The 10,838-nt window shown below is 36.7% G+C and overlaps 1 pseudogene across 1 annotated transcript; it reads left to right on the top strand.

Moving 5' to 3' along the window:
• The first annotated feature begins 1,463 nt into the window (after positions 1-1,463).
• LOC121958013 (leucine-rich repeat and immunoglobulin-like domain-containing nogo receptor-interacting protein 1 pseudogene) lies at positions 1,464-9,947 on the top strand (annotated as a pseudogene). Its single transcript, XR_015779554.1, has 2 exons — positions 1,464-1,825; positions 6,633-9,947. The product of XR_015779554.1 is annotated as a leucine-rich repeat and immunoglobulin-like domain-containing nogo receptor-interacting protein 1 pseudogene (transcript).
• The last annotated feature ends 891 nt before the right edge of the window (positions 9,948-10,838 follow it).

The raw sequence follows: 10,838 nt of genomic DNA, 5'->3' as shown, positions 1-10,838 counted from the left end.
TTCTCTTCCGGGGTTGGACAGAGATTCGCTGATGAACGCAGGTTCCCCGAGGTACCAGATGGTGAGTTCCTGACTCAGCAGCGGCTCTTCTTCTGTGGTGATCACGCACCTTTTGTGTCGACACACCTAGTAATCCTGCAGCTGATGAGAGAGCCAGACAATTCTGATTAAATCTAAAGTGCTTGCTAATGAAACAAACGAACAAAGAGAGCAGTGTGGGTGTAGAGAGCAGCTAAACTATAGACGTCAACTATAGAAATGCACAAATTAATTTACACTTGTTATATTCATGAAGCCAGCAGTCAGTTATTCAAGTCTTTTAGAGGCGTGGGATGAGATGAAAGATAATTCTGTCACAGGGGGAAAAGAAACAAAGGCAATAGTTATTTTTAATGCATGTTACTGCCCACCTCTTATTACTGAGACTTGATTGGTTTTAATGCTAATTTTGAGCACAGTCAGCTGATGCGTTCTGAAACACTTTTATGTAACAATGAGCGAATGGGATCACAGAAAATGGGACTCCTGAAAAACAAAAAGGGGCCATGTATTTACGTCAAATGTAGTCTTATTATTAATTGATAGCACTGTATGGAAAATTTCAGTTGTTTTGAATTCTTTGAAATTACAACACACAGAGAGTAAGGGTGATGTTGTTTTGTGTGCAGGATGTCATTACTCCACTATATCTTTACACAGCTAATAGTGGTTTACTGCTATATTAATGCTCTGAGTGTCACATACAGAACCTTTAAAATCCTATTTGTATGTATACATTACCTTGTGTTTCTTTTATGTCTTACAGGACATTTTTATTTTCTACTTTAGTTTCACCGGTAGAAAACAGTCTGATGTGAACACTGAAAGACAGAAAGGGTCATGTTAGCATTTGTTAAATAAGATTATATGAAGAGAAAGTATGGTCTGTTTATTAATCACAGCCTTGACGTTTCTGCAGCACAACATCAAGAATTCAAGGTTATTCACTGTTCACAACAGCATGTTGTGTAGTCATTTTGTGTTTTTGCTGCCTTTTCAGTTGTAGCTGTTTATATATGTTTGAGGTAAGATACAGTAATTCCACCTTTTCCCAATGGCACCTGGATTTTTTTTATGATTCAATTTTTTATGATTTATAAGAGTAGTTATGATGAAGATTTAGCGGCATAATATTTTAACAAGAATCAAACATCTCACAAGTCGGACAAATTGTTTTATCACTCCCTTAGTGTGTCTTCATCAAACTTTCAAATGGCTCTGACTGACCAGAGAGCTGAAAAGATATTCCTTTATTTTAATGTCAGTGCTTAAATTCATTCCCATCTGGTGTTTGCGCCAAAATCTCTTCATTTGGCTGACCTGTGTGCCTGCCTCCTGTCATCCAGTGCAGCCTGTTGGATGGAGTCCAGGAGCTAGTGTATATAATCCCCCAGCATGCACCAGGCACACCGCGTCCAGAGCTAGGTTGTTGTTGCCATGAGGACAAGAAAGCAACAGGGAACTGATCTGCAGCAACACGCTGCCTCCGGAGTTGAATACTACAGAATGGAAAGATGAAGCGTCCTTTTTGTAATATATCTGTTTCTCTCTTTTTGCAGGCTTCATTTGGATGTATTTATAAGCAACAGAAGGTTTTGAGGTGGAACTAAACGAGCAAAAAAGATGTACTCTACTCTTTGAATTCTCTTTGCTTGCATCAACAATTTATCCAGATACAGTTTCAGAAAGAAAACCCACTTGCAAATATGCTCTCTTATTTTTTTTCCACCACAAATTTGTGAAAATGGAGCTATCACAATGACAAGCCCTGCAGACTGAAGAGACGGTGAGTTACAATACTTGATTTGCTTTTGCTTTTTGCCAAAAGATTACTATAACTCTGAGCATTTTATAAAAACGTCCACTGTATTTGAGTATCTTGAATCTGTCAGGCTGCAGTAAATAACTGTGATTTCACCTTTGTGCACCTTTTTCACTCTCTCTTATGTGCGCTCTCAGAGGAGTTCAGAGGGAGTCAGTCTCCATCACTCACTGCTCTGGAGAGCTGCTGTCATCACCAGCAGTGAGACAGTATTCCCCAGCCCCATAACTGTGTTGAGATAAAATTACCACCTTAAAAATGTGATCTGAGAGATGATTTTCTCCCTGATACACTCTGTTGAATATTAGACTTTCCAGGTGGACTTTTGTATGTGAAATAGGGGAGAGCAGGGTAGGCTGGGACATATTTGTATCAACATGCAATAACCTTCTATTACTCACAGACTACTTGAACAGAAATGAAAATAATTTGATCCCTGAAAAGACACAAGTGTCTTAATCAAGATGTTCAGAACCCGACCCAAATGTGAAAAGCACAAAGAGAATTGCTGACCAGTTTAGAATAATTAAATGAAACCTAATTCATTTATGTGTTACTGATTAAGTAACTATTTTAAGTTGAGTAACAATTGTCTTTTGTGTTTGTAAAATGTACAAGGAGTGCAACATGCAAAATATACAAGGAGGGCAAAATTAAGCCTCTCTGGGTCAGTTGGGACAGTGGGTGGAAATGGTTAGGACACCTTGTTCTGGGCTAACAATATATACAGTTAATTTTTTTTAATGCAGTCTAAATTTGAAGACCTTATATTTACAGTGTCACCTGTGTCACACATTTCTTTAAGAAAAAGGAAAACATTTGTAAAATTCTAATATTTTCATTATTTACTGAGATATGGAATTTCACTGTAGTCCGAGTCTTCATTTTACGCTCAATGTGTTAACCGACTACATGTAGCCTATAGGTTAATATAGGCTATTGAGTTTTTTTAGCTAGTTTTTTTGCAGAAAAAGAAAGGAAAACTATCAATAAAAAAACAGACACTTGCACAATTGATATATACTTTGTGGAAATGTAGGCCTATAGAAGGTTTATTCAGTGCACATTTACTCAGTGACTTTGTGGCGCTAATGTAGTGAGGAAAACATTTTTTGTCTTATCCACTTTTTATTGATTTGTAAAGGGCAGGAACTATAAACAATACTCCTGTGCTAGCGACCAACAAAAATTCAGGCTACTACCATTAGCACCAACTGATTTGCCAGAAAAATGGTTTTCCGCTTATTTATGTTTTTGTTTGTTACATAACTAAAAACAGTGTGGTAAGAGAAAAATAACAGAATGGTCCAAAACGTACTTACGTATGTGCTGGAGATCTTAAAACTGTGGATACATTTTGTTGAATAGTCAGTGGGTCTTCACTTTGAGGTTGAAAGTGAAAAGGGTGTAGTGGTTGCTTTGTAAACTCTAAAAAGGCACTGTCTCCACCATCCCCCCTGTCCCAACTGACCCCGCTCTCCCCTACTGTAGAAATAATTTAGGAACTCTTTGAAATTCAAGTATTAAATATGTAAAAGTTGATCAAAAAATAACCAGTCTGCAAAGAAAAGAAAGAGTATGCACTAATGTCTGTTTTTTCTATTTTTGCTTTTATGCTTACTCTTATATTTTACATTAAGGAACAATTCTTTCTGCCATCAAGTGTCACAAATATTAGAGAAATCCATCCCACTGTAGCCTGTCTCTCTCCGTCCCTCTTTCTACATGTTCTATAGTGTTGCTTTGTTCAGCACAACATGTGAGGAGATCTGCAGGTGGCATCACACTTTAAGGTGGTTTTATTTTCAGCAATCTCTTGGCAATTTAACTGGCAAATTTTGTCAAGTAACACATTTTTTACAGACTTGCAGTTGATCTGCTGCCTCATATTCTTGTTTTTATGTTAAAACCAATGATGTCTGTATATATAACATGTCAATATAACATGCTGCATGAATTATATGAGCTTTCGTGTGATTACTGATTGCAATTTGACTGTGCCTGGGCTGTTACAGTCAGTGTTATAAATCCGTTGCACCTGGACATACCGTTCACAAGTCTAATTTTGATTTAGCTACCCTCTAGTGGTGGATTTAATGATTGTGCAGGTAAAGAGAAAGCTATTGATGATCTGTGGAAACCCACCTATTCACATGTATACATCTTTGTCAGTCTGTATCTGAGCATCAAGTAAATACCTCATTATGTAAAACTTAAAAATTAAGACTTTTTGCCTTTAACTTCAGCCAGATGTTATTGTTTGTTGTTGGTAAGAAAGAAAATAAGTTCAAAGGTTTGAAAAAAACTGGCTATAGTTTAGGAAGAGTGTGTGAATATGTGAATGATGACTTTTATATAAAACAAATAGACAATTTGTTATCATATTTGTATTGATTAGGTATGCATACTTTTCTCTCCTGAAATCAAACTACAATGTTTTATATATCACACAAAATAACAACAACAACAACAACAACAACAACAACAACAATAATAATAATAATAATAATAGTAATAATAATAATAATAATAATAATAATAATAATAATAATAGTAATAATAATAATAATAATAATAATAATAATAATAAAACAACAGCAAATTGATCTCTTGATAATCCCCTCAATACCCCATCACCAAATAAAAAGCAAAATTTAAATGAAATTAAATTTTAAAAAGTTAAAACTAATTCAAATTAGCAATGGGTCATACTTGCACTTTTTTTTCAAATAGATTCTACAAGTATCTACAAATCGCAAAAAAAAAAGTCTTTCCAGCCAGCAAATTGTTTTCTCAGGAACCACAGTATCTCAATACACTAAATATAAAAAGCTGAATGTAATAAATGCCAATGAATATGTGCTCCTCTCACATTAATGTGCCAAGAGAGAAAGAGAGAGAAAGATAATGTGTACAATAATTGAGAGCAGATAATTGAGTGGTTAAGTCCTTCATGATGCCTCACATACTGCAGGTTTACACTTTTCCCCATATTTCTGCTTTCAAACAGCATAAATAAAACACAAAAATACAGTGCGTAGGCAACCTGGTACTATTTTTTTTTGTTAAATGTGTAGTGCCAACGCCATTGTTTGTTTGCATGTTCACACTGCAGAGAAGATCGACCTCAAAATGGAAGTTCAGTCTTGACATTTTGAAACAGAAGAAATTAATAATCGGCTCAAAGGCCCACTTATACTTAGAGAGCTTTCCACTGCCTCTGGTGGCGGTGGTCAATGAATAGCTCAGTAAGAAAGAAAGAAATATTTCTTTATATAACACATTTAAAATGCATGGAAGAAAATGCTTTAGAGTTAGTAGAAAATGTAAGAAAGGGAGATCAAAGAAGCATAAATATTGTAGACAACCCATAAAATAAAAGGCATAACTTCAAGAGAGAGCCTGAAAAGACAAATGAGCTTTTAGCTGCTTTAAAGCTGTGAACCGTTTGGTTTATCTGAGACTTTGTGGGAGGCTGTTCCAGGATGATGACAGTGACACAGCTTTTACCTCGGTATCTTGGTTTATTGCAGTACTGTAAACAACATGAATATAAACTGTAATCATTGATATTCATATTCTGACAAAGATGATTCAGCATCACCATCTGACAACATTTGCCCACATCTTCGCTTTCTGCCTTTTTTTTCTTTTTTTTAATTAAGAAAGGACCCTCCATCAGCAGCTGGCTGGTTATGAAAATCTACCTCCAGTTATCTAAGAGTTGAGAAAAAAAATAAAATAAAGGGAAGTTTTGAAATTTTTCAACCTGGACTAAATTTGCATCAAAGTGACTAATTGAAACATTTTTTTTTTAAATTGGTTTTGAACGAGAGCACTGCAGTCAGCAGCGGCGAAACAAGCTGCAATATAACGGCTCATGGCATTCATGCACCATCAATTTATTTTCACGGAAAACTGTTTTGTGTGGGGTTTTTTTGCCACTGACAGGCTCAGATTGTTTCCATACGAGTCTAAAAACACTCATGGATCCATACAGATGTTGACCTTTTTGTTTAGGAGGAAGATCCTTTTTGTTGAATCAGAAACAGGCCCAGAATCACCACCGCCAAACCCACCAGACTCCGTTTAAATAAACAATAACTTCATAATTGTAAAACACACAAAATTCGAAGTCTTTCCATCATTCCAACAATCACCAACTCTGTTTTGGTTTAAATTAACCCTTAATTCACCCAGTTAGATGTGAAAATACACTGGCCCTATACATAATAAAATTAATGGTTATCTAAATAGAGTCTGGTCTGCTTGGTTTGGTCATAACGATTTTGGGGCTGTTTCTGAATAAACAAAAAGGATTTTACACTACAAAATGGCCTTTCACTGTAGGAATCATTTACATGATGTTGTCTGACACTAAGAACCCCATCATAACAATCTGAGTCTGTCAGTGGCAAAAACAAGCACTTGAATTGAACATAAATTTAGGGTGCATAAATGCCCCTAGTGGTCACTGCCTGTTTTGCTGCTGGCGGCTGCAGTGCTCTCACTCAAACCTGGACCAATTTCAAATTCCCATTAGTCACTTCAACACAAAAACATGGGAAAATAGGATCCAGGGTGAGCAATACCAAAGTTACTCTTCAAAAAAAACATAATTATTTTCCAATTTAATGAACTAGGTCACACCTAAACATTAGCCGCCATTATGTATTTCTTGGTTGCAGAAAGTCATGCGCCCCCAATTTTTACCAGTGTTGGTAAATCATACCTCTCTTGTCTTATTTCCATATTTCTTTCTCACATGCAGGCAGGCCACCAGATGTTTGAGGGAATTGCCGTCCACCAATGGCTGTGCTGGGGAGCTCTTTACCTGTTGGCAGTGGGGGTGGCATTCACATCTGAAACACGCCGGCCGTGTCCACAGCTCTGCCGCTGCAACACTGTGCTGCTGGAGGTGAACTGCTCCGATGGCCAACTTACCACAGTGCCTGACAGTCTCCCGCAAAATACCAAACTACTAAACTTAACGCATAATAAGATCAAGACTCTGGTGCATCAGCAGTTCCAGACTTTGACACAACTTTTAGACTTGGATCTGAGTGACAATATTATGGTGATAATTGAGGTGGAAGCCTTCATCGGCTTGCAAAGTCTGATAACTCTGCGTCTTGCTCGCAACCACCTGAAGATCATTCCTGTGGGCGTGTTTGCTGGTTTGCCAAAACTGAAGTCACTGGACATAAGCAACAATGATATCCTTGTTTTTCTAGATTTTACTTTCCGTGACTTAACTTCCCTGCAGTTTATTAAAGCAGCAGATAATGACTTTGTTTTTATTTCTCATCAAGCATTCACCGGCTTAACCAGTCTGCAAGAGCTGTACCTCGATGGCTGCAACCTCACTGCTGTGCCGACAGAGGCACTCACACAGCTCGGTGGGCTGAAAAGTCTTCATTTTCAGCGATTGGGAGTCACCACGCTGCCAAACTACTCTTTCCGTCATCTAGAGCGGCTCACAGAGCTTGTCATCTCTCAGTGCCGCTGGTTGGAGACCCTGTCAGCAAATAGTCTCTTTGGCCTAAATCTTACATCCCTAACCATAACATACTGCAACCTCGGTGCTGTCCCATACATCCCTCTGCATCATCTTGTGTATCTTGTATACCTTGACCTTTCATTTAACCCAATCACCTACATCCATGGGAACCTGCTCGGAGACTTGCTCCGACTCCAAGAGCTCCATCTGGTGGGGGGATCATTGCTGCGTATCGACATTGGAGCATTCTGGGGTTTGGCACATTTCAGACTGCTGAATGTGTCTAGAAACCTTCTAACGACACTCGAGGTAGGTGCTTTCCATTCAGTGGACACCCTAAGAACTCTGGGACTTGATAACAACCCACTAGCATGTGACTGCCGTCTGCTGTGGGTGGTGCGAAGACGACCAAATCTGGACTTTGGTGGAAATCCACCAACTTGCTCTACCTCAGTCCGGTTGCAGGGCTGGTATTTTCTGGACTTTACTGAAGCTGAGCTCCCAGGGCTGCTCACGTGTCGGCAGCCTCGTATTCTGAACCACAAACCTCAAGAAGTGAGAGTGGATCAAGGACACACAGTGGTGTTTTATTGCAATGCAGAGGGTGACCCTCTTCCATCTGTCACCTGGATAGGCCCACAGCTAAAACCTCTATCGCCCATTGGTAGAATACGGGCCCTCTCCAACGGTTCGCTGGAGGTTCGCTACGCTCAACCTCAAGACAGTGGTGCTTATCTCTGTGTTGCATCTAATGCAGCAGGAAATGACAGCCTGCCCATCAGCCTTTATGTCCGAGGCTTTCCATCATCCTCTAAAAACCCCCTTCGTCTCAAAGGTTGGCTTGCCTTCCCGTCTGCCTCTCCAGGTGTGAATGGAAATCAGAATATCCCATTTGATGTCAAGACGTTACTGGTAGCTGGAACTATTGGGTTCCTTTCATTTTTCAGCTCTGTGAGCATATGTTTCATCTTCATGTTCTTCTGGAGTAAGAGTAAAGGGCAAATAAAGCACACAGCCACAATAGCATACGTGCCACGAAGTGCCATGTCAAGTAGTAATGGAGGGAAAGGCAATGCGGAGACAAGCAGGTTAACCATGAAACTAATATGAGTCAAAATGTAAAACACCTGCTTTCACCTGGTGTGACTTGGTACATTTAGACTTAATTTCAGTTTCTGTTAGTAAACAGAATTACTTTGATTTAAATGTCCTGTGTGTAGGGATTAGGGGATATACAAGCAGAAAAAGAAATATAATATATAAGTAAGTTTTCTTTAGGGTATAATCACCTGAAAATAAGAGCTGTGTTGTTGATATCTCAGAATGACATGAGCAGGTCCCCATCTGCGGAGTCTGCCATGTCCACCACAACAACGCCAAAGTGGTGTTGTTATTTTGGTGTCTGAGGCTTAAGCCTAAAATGTTTTGAAAATAGCCTCAGATATGAATATAGAGGCTAGACCTTATATATTTTTTAAAAATAAAAACAGGCCTAAAAAATCACTGTTTCATTCACTTGTACTTGAATGAATGTAATTAGTTCAACCACATTCCACCACATATATGTTATGTATATACATAAATACATATGTTTAACTATTTTTCCAACTGTAGTCAGTAAAATTTTAATGATAGCATTTGTAAACTATTCCGTACTCAATTCTTATTACTAATAACTACTAATATTTTTCCTATCATAATTTAAAATTTATCTGGAAAGTTAAAAAAACTGTTTTAAGAGTAAATAAGGTGCACAAAAAGCATAAAAATACAGCTTGTTCATAAAAACAGAAGAAATTCCAGGGAAGGACTCCCCTAGACGCTTCATTCCACTAAGACCCCCTAAATCTTACACGATGTTCCTTTAAGAGCATGTAGTCCAACAAAGGCTGGCTGTTGATTAATTCATATAAATGTGCACTGAGTGTGTTACGTCCTCCATTTGACTGTGTGTGTATGTTGCTGATATAATTGTGCTGATGTGAGCCCTTCTGGATGTTCATATGTTATGTTTTAAGAACATCTAACCGATGAAAAAGACGATGTCACTGATTAGCTTTATTTTTCATGTTTGTCTCTTTAATGAGACAGATGCTTGAGTAGAACAAAGCCTGAATGTAAAGTAACGTAATGTTAAAGTAACCAAAATAAGCAATATTTAATGAGCATAATGCATGTAATATGTAGAGATGTAAATGATTCAGTTTACTGCTTGTTGCTTATATTGCTCTGTTGCTGTTTATAAATAGACACAAATTAAGACTTAGTTTGTTTTGTTCATTTGGTTTTTAAAGAGCAGATGAAATACACTTTTTAATTGAAATAATTATGATGGACCTCAAATGGATGAGATAACTAAAATATAAAATGTGAATGTTTACCTTATATTAAGGTCAGTGTACACAATACTTGCATTGGCTATAGTATGTCTTTTCTACTTAATTTGTTGATATATATTTTGCTAACATCCAATATTGTTACTGCTGTACTCATTATATAGGCTGGATATGTGGAAAGTGCTTTTTCTTTAACTTCCAATTAAAGCATTCCATAAGTTTGCCTTCTCAAAGTTCCTTAAAATAAATTTTGTGCTTTCAAAAATGTCATTTTGTATTTTTTGTTTACTTTTTTATTGGTTCTTGTTCTAAAATGTACAAAAGAAACATCAGAAGTAGTAAACCATTGTGTTTGTGAAGGCGCAATATATTGGTAAAATAAATGATTTACTGACACTAATTCAATAATAACTATTAACCACACACAAAAATGGTCTTAAAGTTAAATTATGAACACTTCAAGAAAGATACAATGACATTTTTCTGTTGAGACAGATTGCAGATTGTATAGATGGGCATCACTTTATGTGTTCATCTCAAATACCACCAAGAAAAAACATAAATACATGATATACAATATTCTACTTGAATTCAGAAAAAAAGATATGAATGTCAAACTGTAAACACGTTGTGTTGAATTTTATGCTATATAAAGTTACATTTTATAAATAGTAGGCTAGTTTTTTCACTTTCTTTTTGTACACAAATTGATTTTCCAAAGATACATTGGCAAAAAACAAATAAAAAAAACAACAACAACTAAAACAAACATAAAATGAGAACACTAAAGCTAAAAACTAAACAAAGTAACAAAAATAATTGTATTGACATTTCATAATGCCAGGGTTTGTGCCACATGCATTATATTATAATCATTCAATAATTTGAATGTCTTTATACTGAACACAGATAATATGGTTCTAGTCATGAAGTGCAGGAAATTATTTTTTTCTTAAGAATATGGATTTTTTTAAATAATAAGTTGTATGATATACAGCTTGTTATTTTCAATCTTATCTTGCCAAAGGGATAGAATCTGATCAAAAACATTTGATTTTAATATTTATCTGAAGTTTCCTTTTTTTTAAAGAAAGTTGGCAACATCAATCCAAATCACTGGTGTATAAACAATGAAAAAAAG

Source organism: Plectropomus leopardus, chromosome 17 (genome assembly GCF_026936395.1).
Source record: "Plectropomus leopardus strain MGB_pleo_1.0 chromosome 17, ASM2693639v1, whole genome shotgun sequence".
In the NCBI taxonomy this organism is placed as follows: domain Eukaryota; kingdom Metazoa; phylum Chordata; class Actinopteri; order Perciformes; family Serranidae; genus Plectropomus; species Plectropomus leopardus.
This window is presented reverse-complemented; position numbering and strand designations above follow the sequence as displayed.